Source organism: Protopterus annectens, chromosome 2.part2, assembly GCF_019279795.1.
Source record: "Protopterus annectens isolate FY-2018-M chromosome 2.part2, PAN1.0, whole genome shotgun sequence".
NCBI classification, from domain to species: Eukaryota; Metazoa; Chordata; order Ceratodontiformes; family Protopteridae; genus Protopterus; species Protopterus annectens.
The window spans coordinates 951634964-951648585 of NC_056730.1; the positions used below are offsets into that span (position 1 = coordinate 951634964).

The 13622-nt window shown below is 47.4% G+C and overlaps 1 protein-coding gene across 1 annotated transcript in view; it reads right to left on the bottom strand.

Annotated features, from left to right (window-relative positions):
- Positions 1 to 13622, bottom strand: part of WDR36 (WD repeat domain 36) — a 1582076-nt gene that overhangs the window by 955305 nt on the left and 613149 nt on the right. The window lies entirely within an intron of this gene.

The following is a 13622-nucleotide window of genomic DNA, read 5'->3' on the forward strand; positions in this document are numbered from 1 at the left end:
ACCTTTGGCATAAAGGAATGATTTGGTCTGAGGGAAACCCTATCCTTGTGAAATACCAAGTAAGGAGGTCTAATTGACAAAGCATGGAACTCAGAGACTCGCCTAGCTGAAGTGATGGCTACCAAAAAGATTGTCTTCCATGACAAATATTTCAAGTCACAAGTAGCTGCAGGCTCAAAGGGAGACTAAGTGAGACACTGTAGCACAAAATTGAGGTCCCATGGCATTACAGGATCAAAGACTGGGGGCCAAAGCATCATAGTGCCCTTTAAAAATGCCTTACAAAGTCTATGCGCCATTAGACTGGGTTCTTTAGTGACATGAAAGGTGGAGGTAGCCGCTAACTGAACTTTAATGGTTGCGGTAGCTGACCCCTGACTGAAAAGCATGGAGAGAAATTCCAGAACTGATGAAATTGGTGTAATGTAAGGGTCAATCTGCCTTTCATGAACCCAGATGGAGAATCTTTTCCATTTACTGGAAAAAAATCTTCCTAGTCGAAGGCTTATGGGAAGAAGACAGAATATGAACTACTTCCGGAGAAAAAAGATGAAGCCTGACTAGTGATGGAACTGGAGTAGCCAAACTGTCAACCGGAGGGTCTGAAGAGAGTGATGGAAATGCCCTGACATACGAGTCAATAGGTCTGGCTGTGGGTCCAGAATCCAGTGGTCGTCCATGAGATAGGGATGGAGAAAGGGGAACCAAATTTGACGAGGCCAGTGTGGAGCAATCAGAATCATTCTGCTTCCCAAGAATTGTCCTTTATGAATAACCTTTGCTATCAGAGGAACAGGTGGGAAGGCATAAAGTAGATCAGAGGGCCAATCGTGAACTAGAGCGGCCCTGGGCATCTCCCCCTGAGGGGAGATGAAGGTGAAGTAGCTGCTGCACTTGGTATTGAGGGGACTGGCAAATAGATCGCAGCAAGGCTGACCCCATCTGCGGAAAATCTGCTCCGCAACCTGCTTGTTCAGGGACCACTCGTGAGGCATCAGAATAGCTCTGCTCAACCTGTCGGCAATCACGTTGGACTTCCCCGGAATATGCGTTGCCACACGAAAGCATTGGGAAGACACTCAAATAGCCTCTCTGTAAAGGGATACAACTTGGTTCCCCCCTGTTTGTTCAGATACCATACCACTCACATGTTGTCTGAGTGGACTGCAATCGTCCCGAGAGGGAGAAAGCTCTGGAGTGCTTGCAACGCTAATAGCACTGCTCTTATCTCCAAGACATTGATATGCAAATGTATCTCGTGCTCTTGCCACGTGCCTTGGACTGTCCTGCTGAGATAATGCCCCCCCCCCCCAATCTGGGAGGCATCCCTGGTCACCGTGGCAAATGGAGGAGGTGGAACGAAGGGCTTTCCCACACTGAGATTGCTGGTCTGAAGCCACCAGCGTAGATCCTGCTTGCACTTGTCTGTAATCATAATAAGATGGGAAAGCGGAGGTGTTGTAGGGACTAATGAGCAAAGAGCAGCCACTGAAGGAGCCTTATGTGTAGTTTTGCAAGAGGAACTAGCATAATTGTGGCAGCCATTGTCCCTAACAATCTGAGAACCATTTTTGCCTTTACCTTTTTCAGTGGAAGCAACGCATAGACCTGTTGTTGAAAACCCTGAATTCTTTCTTGTGGTAAAAAGGCCCTCATGAGCATGGTGTCTAACTCGGCGCCTATAAAGGTGACACGCTGCAAGGGCAACAAGGCAGACTTTTCCCAGTTTAGTGTGATACCCAATCGTTGACACAGTGCAATGGTGGCATCCCTGGTCTGTAGCAGTAGATGCCTGGTGGTGGCAGACAAGAGCCAGTCGTCTAGGTATGGAAACACTTGGAATCCCTGACGTCTCAAGTGAGCTGTCACCACTGCCGTACATTTGGTGAACACCCTGGGGGCTGTGGTGAGACCAAAGGGCAGGGCTCGAAACTGAAAATGACTGGCTCCCAGCTGGAAGCGTAAATGACTTCTGGATACCCTGTCCATCTTTATATGGTAGTAAGCATCCTTGAGGTTGATGGAGCACATCCATACTTCTTTCCCCAACAATGGGAGAATAGACTGTAAAGTGAACATTCGGAACTTGGACTTTTTTACACGGAGGTTCAAGCGGCTGAGATCCAAGATGGGTCTCAGGTCCCCTGTTCTTTTCGGCACCAAAAAGAATCTTGAGCAAGTCCCTCATCCGAGCTGGTCTGAGGGGACATGCTGGATGGCTCCTTTTGCTAGTAGCTTTTGAACTTCTGAAGCTGCGGAATCCCTTTGACTGGGTGGAGCATCTGGGATTCTCTTGGTTGAATGGGGATGAGAAGAGGAGGGAATATGATATCTCCGGAAATTATCTTTAATACCCACTCGTCCTGGGTGATGCCTTGCCAGGCTTCTGGGTATAGCGAAATGTGACCCCCAACTGGCTCTGGAGAAGCGCAGTCGGGCCTCCCATCAGGAGCGCTGGTAGGAGGAACCGCAAAAGGAATCTTGGTCCCCCTGGTTACGTGGGCCTCCTCTGCCTCTAGGGTGGCGTCTACCTGAGTTACCACCCCCTCCCCTGCCTCTGGAGGGGGAATCACTTTGTGCGTCTTGAAAAAACCTCTGCGGCTTTCTGAATCACATTTTCCCACCCTTCTGGCCTTTGGGATAAGGTCTAGAAGGCATGGAAAAACGGACTCCCATGGCAGACAGGGTTTTTCCTTCCTGCTCGCACCTAGTGATAGTATCCTTCACCTTGGTTCCAAACAAAGATGAACCATCAAACGGGGCATTGGTGAACGTAGACTAGAAGGTATCCGCGAAATTATACAGGCACATCCAGGAGTGCCTCCTAAGGGTGACTCCTGAACTCGCTGCCCTACTCGCTCCTTTGGCTGCATGCGAGATCAGCCTCATGGAGGAGTTAGTAATGGAATTTAGGGTAGACATCTGGGCACTGGCCTTCTGTGCCACTGCGTCAGAAACGTTACCCTGCAGAGACTCTCCAAGCTCTTTCAGGAAATCTCTTTGGAGCCATGTAAAATGTGACAAATAGTTCAGCGACCGCACAGTAAAGGCTGCTGAAGAAAACATAAGCTTCCCATATCGGTCCCATGGTCCTTGACTCCTTGTTAGGGAAGTCTCAGCTAGTTCCTCCTTGGTTGTCACTGCCACCACCATCACCATGGCATCTACTGGAACGCCCTTTGTGAGAAATTCCTTGTCAGCAGGGGAGGACAGAAACTTGTTGGGTCTCCTGGGGACTGGAGCCACAGTGTCAGGGGTTTCCCACACCCTTCGACAAACAACATCCAGGAGTTCATTGAACAGGGGAGAAACCCAAGAGGTGGAGACCCAAAGGCCTTCAGGAACACAGACTCCTCCTCGGAGGGAGATTTGGAGGGCCAGTCGCCTCTCTGCTTCAAGATCTCCAGGATATCTGAGAAAAAGATATCTTCAGAGGACGACTTGAGGTCGGTGTCCGAAGTGACAGACTCATCCTGGGAGTCTATGTGCTTCCTCTTGCACACTTTTTCTGGGGGACTCCTCAGGCAAAATCTCTGAGGAGACCTCAGAAAGTTTTGGACCACTCATGGAGGGATCCTGAGGCCTTGGGTCTCCGGTGTCCAAGGACAGAGGGTGATAAGAAACTGATACCGGTGCTGGAGGGGGTAGAGCGTCGGTGCCATTAGACACAGCTGAGGACCTGGCTAGCATGCTCTGCATGACCTCAAAAGCTGATCCCCCCGGCTCCAAAGAACGACAAACCGTGGAAGCCCTTGGAGCCGAAGGGATAAGGTCTGAAGCAGAGGCAGGGCCCAAGCTCACCCATGCCGAAGCACCGAGCAGGAGGCTTGGAGCCGAAGAAGACTGCACACGAAATCAGAAGACAAACCAGACACCAACAACAGAAAAACGCAGGAACTATGTCTCTAAATTAAACGGTCATAGAACAATAAACACCACAGGGAAAAAAGGACCTCAAACTTAAACGGCCCTGACAAACAAAACAAGGGAGGACTAGGTCCTCTAAGTTAAACGGCCCTAGCCCAAAGGGACAGGGCAACACCCGAACAAGCACAAACAGGGAAACTAGGACACGAACAACTAGAAGGGAGGACTAGGTCCTCTAAATGAAATGGGCCTAGCCCATAAGAAGGGAAGAACGCAAACGGGATACTAAGACAAAAAGCCAAACAGGCTACACAAACAGATTTCTTATCAAAAAACAGAGACTAGCTATGAAAATAGCTTTTGGAGCAACAAACTACCAAAAAGTAGAAGAAAGTTATACTTAGCCACGGCCAAGAGTGAGACCACGTCTGAGCTGTATGAGCAGCAAACGAGATCTGGGGAAAGGGAGCAGTGCAGCATGGGATACCTCTTAGCCATGAGCCAATTGAAGACTTCGAGCTAGAGTATGGCCGAGTCGGAGCCGAGGTTCGGCTCCGAACCCACGGGTAAGAATGTAGGCGAGATTGGACTACATAAAATCTTAAGTTACCCACTTTCACATCTAACTTATCTAGTGCACACTACAGTGTTTAGGATAAACCATTTTTTTCATCTTACCTTTAAGCATACCTGTGACTAGCACTTGCTCTAATACCTACTGGAAAGCACTAGGAAACCTTAAACTGATACAAGCACTCAACTCTCCTTGTTAATAAGGAGAAATTAATCGCAGGCACTAAACAGCCTATAATTGCAAAGTACCTTGCTAAGGCAAGGGAAAACAGCTCCTGTACTTTACAAAAAAAGCACCAAACCAGGCATGTCCAAGGGTCAGCTTCCGGTGATTTCTCCTGTCCACCTGGTGAATCTGGGCATACTGGGGCAATGCAGCAATTGCCTCATGTGCACAGACAACCCTCTCCTCCTATCACCCAACACTACAACCTGAGAGAGATGCACTTACATAGCCAAACTGGAAGTAAAGCTCTCTCCACCCAAGATTGTGCTAGACAGTGAAGAGGAGAAGGTCAACACCCGCACTACACCTCAAACAACACACAGCCCTTCTAAACCCCCACACATAGCAACATTAACATTAAATCCACATATGCGGAGGCCCTTAACTGTAACCTGCCCAAGCAACAAGGACCTCCGAAGCTGAAACGCAAACAAACACATATCACAACCAAAGTGTCACATAGCTCACAACACCAGTGTGCCACCCAGCAACAGCCCCTAAGGCAAGACAACGTACCTAACACTTTAGTCATAGGTGACTCTATAGTCAGGCACACTGATGTCCCACTCACCAGGCTGAACAAGGAGAAAATTACAGTCAGCTGTCTGTTGGGTGCCAGGATCCACCACATAACGCATGCACTCAAGTCACTCCACAACAAGTACAAATATGACTGTCATTGTCCATGTTGGAGTGAATGACTTGAGATGTACCTTCCTGGACTACATGAAAAGAAACATGGAAGAGCTCTCGGATCATGTGGCCCAGGCAGGTATGACACTAACCCCGAGTAGCATCCTGCCTTCCACCAGAATGATACCACAATATAAGGACAAAGTGATTGACTTCAACAATTGGCTAAGCTTCTGGTGTCAAAGTGGATCCAATATCTGTCTGCCTGGGACGACATGATCGACAGACCACGATGCTTTGCCAGATATGGTCTGCAACTCTTGCCCCTGGGATTGAGGTTACTGGGTAAGGCTCTTGCCACCCCTATAGTGCCTTTTTTAGGCAAAGTTCAAAGGAAAAAAACACCGCCATAACAGGTACAAGCATGCAAATTCTGAAGGTAATGCTACTCAATGCTAGAAGTCTACACCTCAAAATGCACTCTCATGAGGCACTCCTAAAAATGGAGAACATCTATACCTGTGCAGTAACGGAGACCTGGTTCAAGGCTCCAGAGAGCAGTCCTGCAATACCAGGCTACAACTCTTACCACATTTTTCGGCCACCAAACCAGGACCGAAACACTAAAGGTGGAGGAGTGTCCATATCCACCATGGATATTCACACCACCAGGCTAGTTGCCCAACACAATGCGTCTGAAATTCTCCAGGTGTAACTAACACTAGGTAAGACTGCAATCCAAACTGTAGCTTGCTACAGATCACCCACCACACCCCAAGATTCTCACTACACCTTTCTAAACATACTGTAAAATATTAAGATACAACCAAACACCCTAATACTGGGTGATTTCAACTACCCTGCCATTAACTGGGAAAACTACTCGTGTACCTTTGCCCAATGGTTCTTGGAATTCATAAATTCCAAAGTCCTGGATCAACTAAATCCATAGTCCCACTAGGGTCTCCAATATCCTAGACCTGGTCATTACCAACATGGGAAATCGATGCTCCACACCTATGGTCGTTTTACCTTCATATCGTCGATCCTACTATGGGCGAAACCGCTTCTGCAAAACCCGAAGTGCGAACGTCTCCGAAGTCGAATTCCACAAACGAACGGCAAAACCTCGTCCCCTTTTTGACCCATGGTAGCACTGGTGTGGAGGTGTGGTGTGGCTGGAAATGTTGAATTTGACATTATTTTGATACTTGGAACGTTTTGCGGTTTCGGGGAAATGGTTCGCTTAAGTGGCCGGTCGATCATGTGTGATCGACTATATGAAGGTAAACACCTATGGTCACCCCCTTGTTGGTCAGGTCTGACCATAAGCTAATCACCCTTAACATCTACATCCCCCCCCACACCCCAGTAAGGAAACCTCCATACAAAACTTCTCCAAAGCCAACTTCATGCTACTCAAGTCAGAAGTGACAAACTTCATGACATCCATGCAGACGGGAACTGAAAGTTCAACTGCTGAATCCTACACTAAGGCACTGTACGAGCACATCCACTCATGCATGAATCGTGCCATCCCAAATAGAACCAAGATGCTCTCCTCCAAAAAAAAAAAAATAAGCCAATCTGGTGGTCCCCTGCCATAAAAAAACTTTACAACAAAAGGAAGAAATTTATGCAGAAAAGAGGAAGATCCCAGGATGCAAAAAAAACCTCCCTTACCAGCCTCAGTAAGAAGCCGAGATCCCTCATAAAATCCTCCAAAGCTAGTTATGAAAATAAAATTGCCAAAGATTCCAAAGACAACCACAAGGCATTCTATAACTATGTCAAGAATCTAAATCCCAATGTTCAGATCTGCTCTGAGCTACAACAGAATGGCATTAAATATACTGATCCCAAGGATACTGCCAATATCCTGGCAGACCAATTCAATGCCAACTTCACCCCCCCTCACCCCCTAAACGGCCCATCTCAATAATGGAAGATTGCCAAATTCCGGTAATAACAGCCACAGGTAAAAAATGCACTCTCCAAAGCTAAGAATACAGCATCCATGGGACCAGATGACATCCCGGGCTGTGCATTACATGAACTACAAAATGAACTTGTACCTTGTCATGTTTAATCATAGCCTCACCTCAGGCTTCGTGACCAGTGAGTGGTGCACAGCTACAGTTATCCCACTCCACAAGGGGGATGCCCCTTGGATCCCGAGAACTACCACCCCATCAGTCTGACGAGCCTGATCTGCAAGACTATGGAACTTATAAACAAAGACATTGGCAACGTTCAAACACTGGACCCCACCCAGTTTGGGTTCATGAAGGGCTGATCTTGATTCCTGAACCTGATTGACTTCTTCAAATCAGTCTCCAGAGCTGTGGACGAGGGTAAGGCGGTCCACACAGCCTATATGGACCTCGCCAAGTCCTTTGACACCATCACCATTTTGGAATCATAGATACACTTACTAAGCTGGGCATTAATCCCTACGTCACTCGATGGGTTGCCAACTGACTTACTGACAGAACCCACACTGTAAAAGTAGCCAATTCTAAATCCAGCTCCAGACAAGTGGAGTACCTCAGGGTTAAGTCCTGGGACAGCTCTTGTTTGGCATGTACTTCTCTGAAGTACAGGCCAACAATAAGGGACTCTGGCTAACAAAGTTCATAGATGACTGCACACTGGGAGCCATTATTGAATCCCCAAATGATGTGGATACTCTACAAAAGGGCCTTACAGAAACAGATGCTTGGTGCCGGAGCCATGGGCTCAAGCTCAATGCCAAAAAATATATATTTATCCCCTTTGGGAAAAAACATGTACCCGTGAATTACCACATAGGTGGCAGTACACTAAACACCGAAAGTGTGATAGGGACACAGGTGGACAGTGGTCTCACCTTCGATAACCACATTGCCACAATAGTCAAGAAATCTTTCTATGTGGCACACCTCATCGCTAAGGGCTTTTCATCCAGAAAAAAGGAGGTCATTGTCCAACTGTACTCATCCCTCATTAGACCCATTATAGAACAAACGCCCCATTTGGTATGTACCTCTCAAGACATCTGCAACAACTGGAAAGGCCTCAGAAATACCTCACTAAAAGAATCACAGGCCTAAAGCAGATGCCCTACGCTGACCGCCTTAAAAAAACTCCAGCTATACTCTGGCGCATATCGTCTACTCGGAGGCGATCTCTGCTTAACATACAAGGCCATGTCAAACCCAGAGCTGTTGGACATGCTACACTTAAAGAAATCCCAATCCCTCAGAGCCACACGCTCCAGAGATCTAACCCTTGTCATCACAATAAACAAAACATGCTGGAGGGATAGGTTCCTGACCAAGAGACTCCCCAGACTCTGGAACAGACTGCCCATACATGTCAAGCAGGGCGCCTCTTTGGCCCTCTTCAAAAGGAACCTTGACTATTGGATGGGAGAAAGGAAATTCACCCAAGGGATCACGTCAGTCGCCCTGCTAGACAGGGATCTAGGGAAGTAAATAGTGTGGGAAGAAATAGCCAGGGAATTGTTATGGCTAGGCTTGTGTAGGCCCTAGGGCCAACAGCCTAGTACCAACCTATGAACTTAGCAGTTATTTCCATAGGTGGGTGAGTGGATGACAGGTCACCACTTTTGAAGGGCTGGCAGACCTTTTGGTGAGGGAACAAGCCCTGAACACTTTGCATGCGAACATGAGGATCTGGTTAGCTGATATGTGCTACTTCAGATGAGGTAAGGAAGAAGGGAGACCTATACCTGGCAAGTAGGGCAGCCCTGCATAGGAAAGGGACCCCCAGTACCGCTCATGGGTCTAAAGGAACCCATGGTGGGCAGCACAGACTGCCCTAACAGAATCTGCCAGTAGCAGAGGAAGCCACTAGTCCAGGTACACATCCAGGAGCTAGGGTTAAATGTTTTGAATGCAACCAGTGGACCATGTGGCATACAGGTGTCCACGGAGGCAAGGTGGGGAACAAAAGGTGAGTGAGCCAGTAAGTGAGAAAGACAAAATGCCAATAGTAGGTTGTCTTGAGACAACAGGGGTACCAAACTACCATCCTGCAGATGTCGATAGGGCAGGATTTGGGTGAGGCAGTACCATGTGCTTATGCAGTTACATGCAGTCACGCTAGGAGACAAGCATGTGGGTCTGGTAGCCTGGGGAAGACCCAGACAGACTGCATACTTGCAGTCAGGACTGGTGAGATGACTACTTCAGGGAGGGAGCTACTCTGTAGCAGCGAGACTGAAGGTGAGCCACAGCTGCTCGGGGTACTGATGGTCCCGTGGACAGAGTGACTGCAAAGGTAGAAGTCAGTAGTAGTACCCAGGCTGACAGTCAGGCACCACTTTCAGAAGATGCCAGACTTCCTGTGGAAGGGGAGCTGGGAACGGTTACAAGGAGAGAGATGAGACAGGCTCAGCTCTCAGACCCTACATTGCAAGGCCTGAGGCAGGTAACTAGGGAGGCACCTGACTCTCAAAGAAAAGGGAGAATCTGTATACTAGGACAAAGGATTACTATACAGAGAGTGGAACCCTGAGGGAGGGCTAGAAGGTGAGAAAGTACAGCAGTTGACAGTGCCTAGAGCCTACCATCTGTCACTTCTAGTCACAGCTCATGATATTCCCTTTGCAGGTCATATGGGCATAAAACATACAAAGAGGCGTATTATGCGGAACATCTATTTGGCCTGGAATTTCCAGAGATGTAATAGGGTACTGCAGGACCTGTGAGCAGTGCCAAAAGGTAGGCAAGGCAGGAGACAAGGTGAGAGCTCCTTTGATGCCTTTGCCTGTGATTGAGGAGCCATTTCAGAGAGTAGCTATGGATATTGTGGGGCCTCTGAGTACCCCAAGTTCCACAGGGAAAAGGTATATCCTAGTGGTAGTGGTTTACGCTAAACGATACCCTGAGGCAGTGGCTTTGTCCTTCATTGAGGCAGAGAAGGTGGCAAATGCTTTGTTAGAGATTTTCAGCAGGGTAGGTTTCCCAAAAGAAGTACTGACTGACAGAGGTGCCAATTTCATGTCAGACCTGCTGGCTTGTTTGTGGAAGTCCTGTGGTGTGAAGCACATGAAGACCACTCCCTACCATACCCAGACTAATGGTCTTGTTGAGAGGTTAAACTCTACTGTCAAGTCGATACTACAGGCATTTGCCGATCAGTTTTAAGAGGGAGTGGGACAAATATTTGCCCCATCTGTTTGCTTACAGAGAGGTTCCCCAGGACTCCACAGTTTTCTCACCCTTTGAGTTGCTGTATGGGCACAGGGTGAGGGGACCTCTAGATTTAATTCGAGATGAGTGGGAAGGTGAGTGCAAGTCTCATAAGGAGTCTGTTGTGGCATATGTCCTAAACCTCAGGACAAGGCTCAGGAACTCATGGACTTGGCTCAGGAGAACCTGACAGAAGCCCAACAACAGAAAAAGGTGTGGTATGACAGGAATGCTCTAGCTAGAGAGTATGCTGTGGGGCAGCAGGTAATGGTTTTCATTCCTGTCAGACACAACAATCTGCAAGCAGCTTGGGATGGACCCTACAAGGTGGTAAGAAAGGTAAATGATGTTAATTACATGGTGGAACTGCTAGGCAGAAGGCAGGGGCACAAATTGTGCCATGTTAACATGATTGAACCTTACCATGATAGGGAGGCCCTTGTGCTGAGCATTTGCAGTAGATTGCAGGAGGAATTTGAGGGAGAGCTGGGGACTGATCTCATCAGTGAAGCTAGGGCTGACACCTCAGTGGAAGGGGTAGCAATGTCCCAGCAGCTATTTCCTACCCAGGTTCAAGAAATCAGAGCAGTGCTGCAGGAATTTGGGGACATGTTCACTGGGAAACCAGGGTGCACCTACCTGGGGCAGCACCAGGTGGATACAGGATGCCAAAGGCCTATTAGGCAAGCCACTTGTAGAGTGCCTGAGAGAGTCAAACAGACTCTGAGGGAGGAGGTACAGGAGATGTTGGAACTAGGGGTGAATCAAGAGTCCAACACAGTCCCTGGGCCTCCCCAGTGGTGCTGGTGCCAAAGAAAGATGGCAGCACCAGATTCTGTGTGGACTACATGAAATTAAATAGTCACACAGAGTCAGATGCTTACCCATGCCTAGGACAGATGAGGCCCTACAGCAGCTGGGTGGGGCTAAGTATCTTACAACCATTGATCTTACCAAGGGTTACTAGCAGGTGCCCTTGACTCCCACTGCTAGACAGAAGTCGGCCTTTGTGACTCCTTTTGGCTTGTAAGAGTTCACAAAGATGCCCTTTGGGATGAACAATGCCCCAGTGACTTTCCAGAGGCTGGTAGATTGTATCCTAGCAGGAGCAGGAGGGTTTGCCCTTGCTTACCTAGATGATATTGCCATCTACAGCCATTCCTGGCCAGAGCACCTTCAGCATGTCAGGGAGGTGCTGACAGACTACAGAGGGCAGGGTTGACCATTAAGCTGAGCAAATGTCAGGTGGGTATAGCAGAGGTCTCCTACCTAGGACATAGAGTGGGGAGTGGTAAGATAAGGCCAGAACCTGCCAAAATGGAAGCCATTCAGACATGGCCTGCACCTGTTACTAAAAAGAAGTTGAGGGCATTCTTAGCGATAGCAGGGTACTACAGAAAGTTCATTCCCAGTTATAGTACTATAGAGTTGTTCTCCTCACAGACCTGATAAGGAAGAAGAGAGCCAGCCAAGTTGCTAAGATGGAGCCTAGGGTTGCAAGCATATATGTCAGTACAGCACCACAGTGGGATTTAGCAATGCCAATGCAGATGGGCTCTCACAACAGGGAATGGGGTAAGGTATACTCAGATAAACCTAACCCTCTCAAGCAGCATTTCTCAAGGGTCACTTGAAAAACTAGCTTGAGTTATCCGGGGGGGGGGGGGGGGGAGGTTGCCAGCCTAGCCAGGCAGAGTTTTATAGATAATTCTGTCATCTGTAAATATTAATGTAAATCACAGGCTTGTTGCCTTAAATGGTACAAATAGTTTTAAATGTGGAACTGGAAAATAATGTAACAGTGCACTCTGCTGTAAGGAAGCAGAGTCAAGAATTTTATGACTGTCTTTGATCTTTAAAGTTGGCTCCAGCCTGTCTAGGTGAAGAAATCCTTGCTATTGTTTTAAGGCCCGAGTTAATGGCCAGAATTTGCATGCATAAATGTCCTTTATGGCTTTGCTTCCTGAGCTAGTGTGAGCTTACTAAATAATATAAATGTAGTTTCTGTTAGCCTGGGAACCCACGGAGTGTGAAGAATGATGTAATGTGAACCAGGAATGTGATTAAAAAAAAAAAAGAGAGAATCAGAGAGCATTAGCATTTTTGTCTTGACTATCCAAATCATCAGCACTGTCTTGCTCTATATGTAAGTTTATCTTGGACTTGTGTTTTCTCTTAGAGATAGCTAGAAACTAGAAAGGTTAGACAATGTTTTTCTGTGATGTCAGAACTGTACTACTGAATTAATTTAAGTATTTCTCTGTAATCTCTGAACTCTTGACTTGCACTGTGTAGTAAAAAGTATTGTCTTGTGTTTTTATTATTTATTAAATATTTTAAAACCTTTCAACTGTGGCTGTTTTGTGTAGAGATAATTTAAGCTCTAGAGTACATTGCATGTATATAGTGATTCTGTACCAAGTCACTCTAATAAGCCTTGACTGTTTAGTCGGACTTACCAATTGGATAATAATATTGCACGGTAATAACTGGACACCCTTTTAAGGGCCTTTTGAGTAGCTGATAAATATAATCTGGGAAAAAGGGGCACATCTGGAGAACCTGTGCCAGCCTTCCCCAGGAGTGTCTGTGTGGTTGTATAAACTCTTCTCAAAGTGTGTGTGTGTGTGTGTGTGTGTGTGTGTGTCAGCTACTTGGGCAGGGACACGAAGCACTGATTGGACACAGAGGGTGCTGGAGGTTTTAGCTTCCCCATTAGGCCGAGATCTGGACCCTACAGCTTTGCCAGTGGGAAGTCTTACTGGGGACCTGGACAGCAAGGGAGCGACCAGCCCCAGACTGACTGTGATCTCTGTGTGCTCTTAAGGGAAATTGCACTTTACTGTGTCTATTTCTTATCTTTTCTTCCTATATGAGACTACCCGCACTGGTGTTAGTGGTGAGGATTGAGGCTCCTGGACTGCTGGGCCAGGGCACGGGCGTCACAACTACCATTAGCCACTCCCACGGACTAATGTATTAGCCTGAAGCTTCACCCATGCGAATGCTCTGTGTTAAGTGTCTCCTGAGGTAACCTATGCTGCAGAGCAGAAACACTTAGTGTAATGCAGAAATCTTTCAAAACAAGGTTTGCAGACGACATTGAGCCTTAATGAATTTTAGGG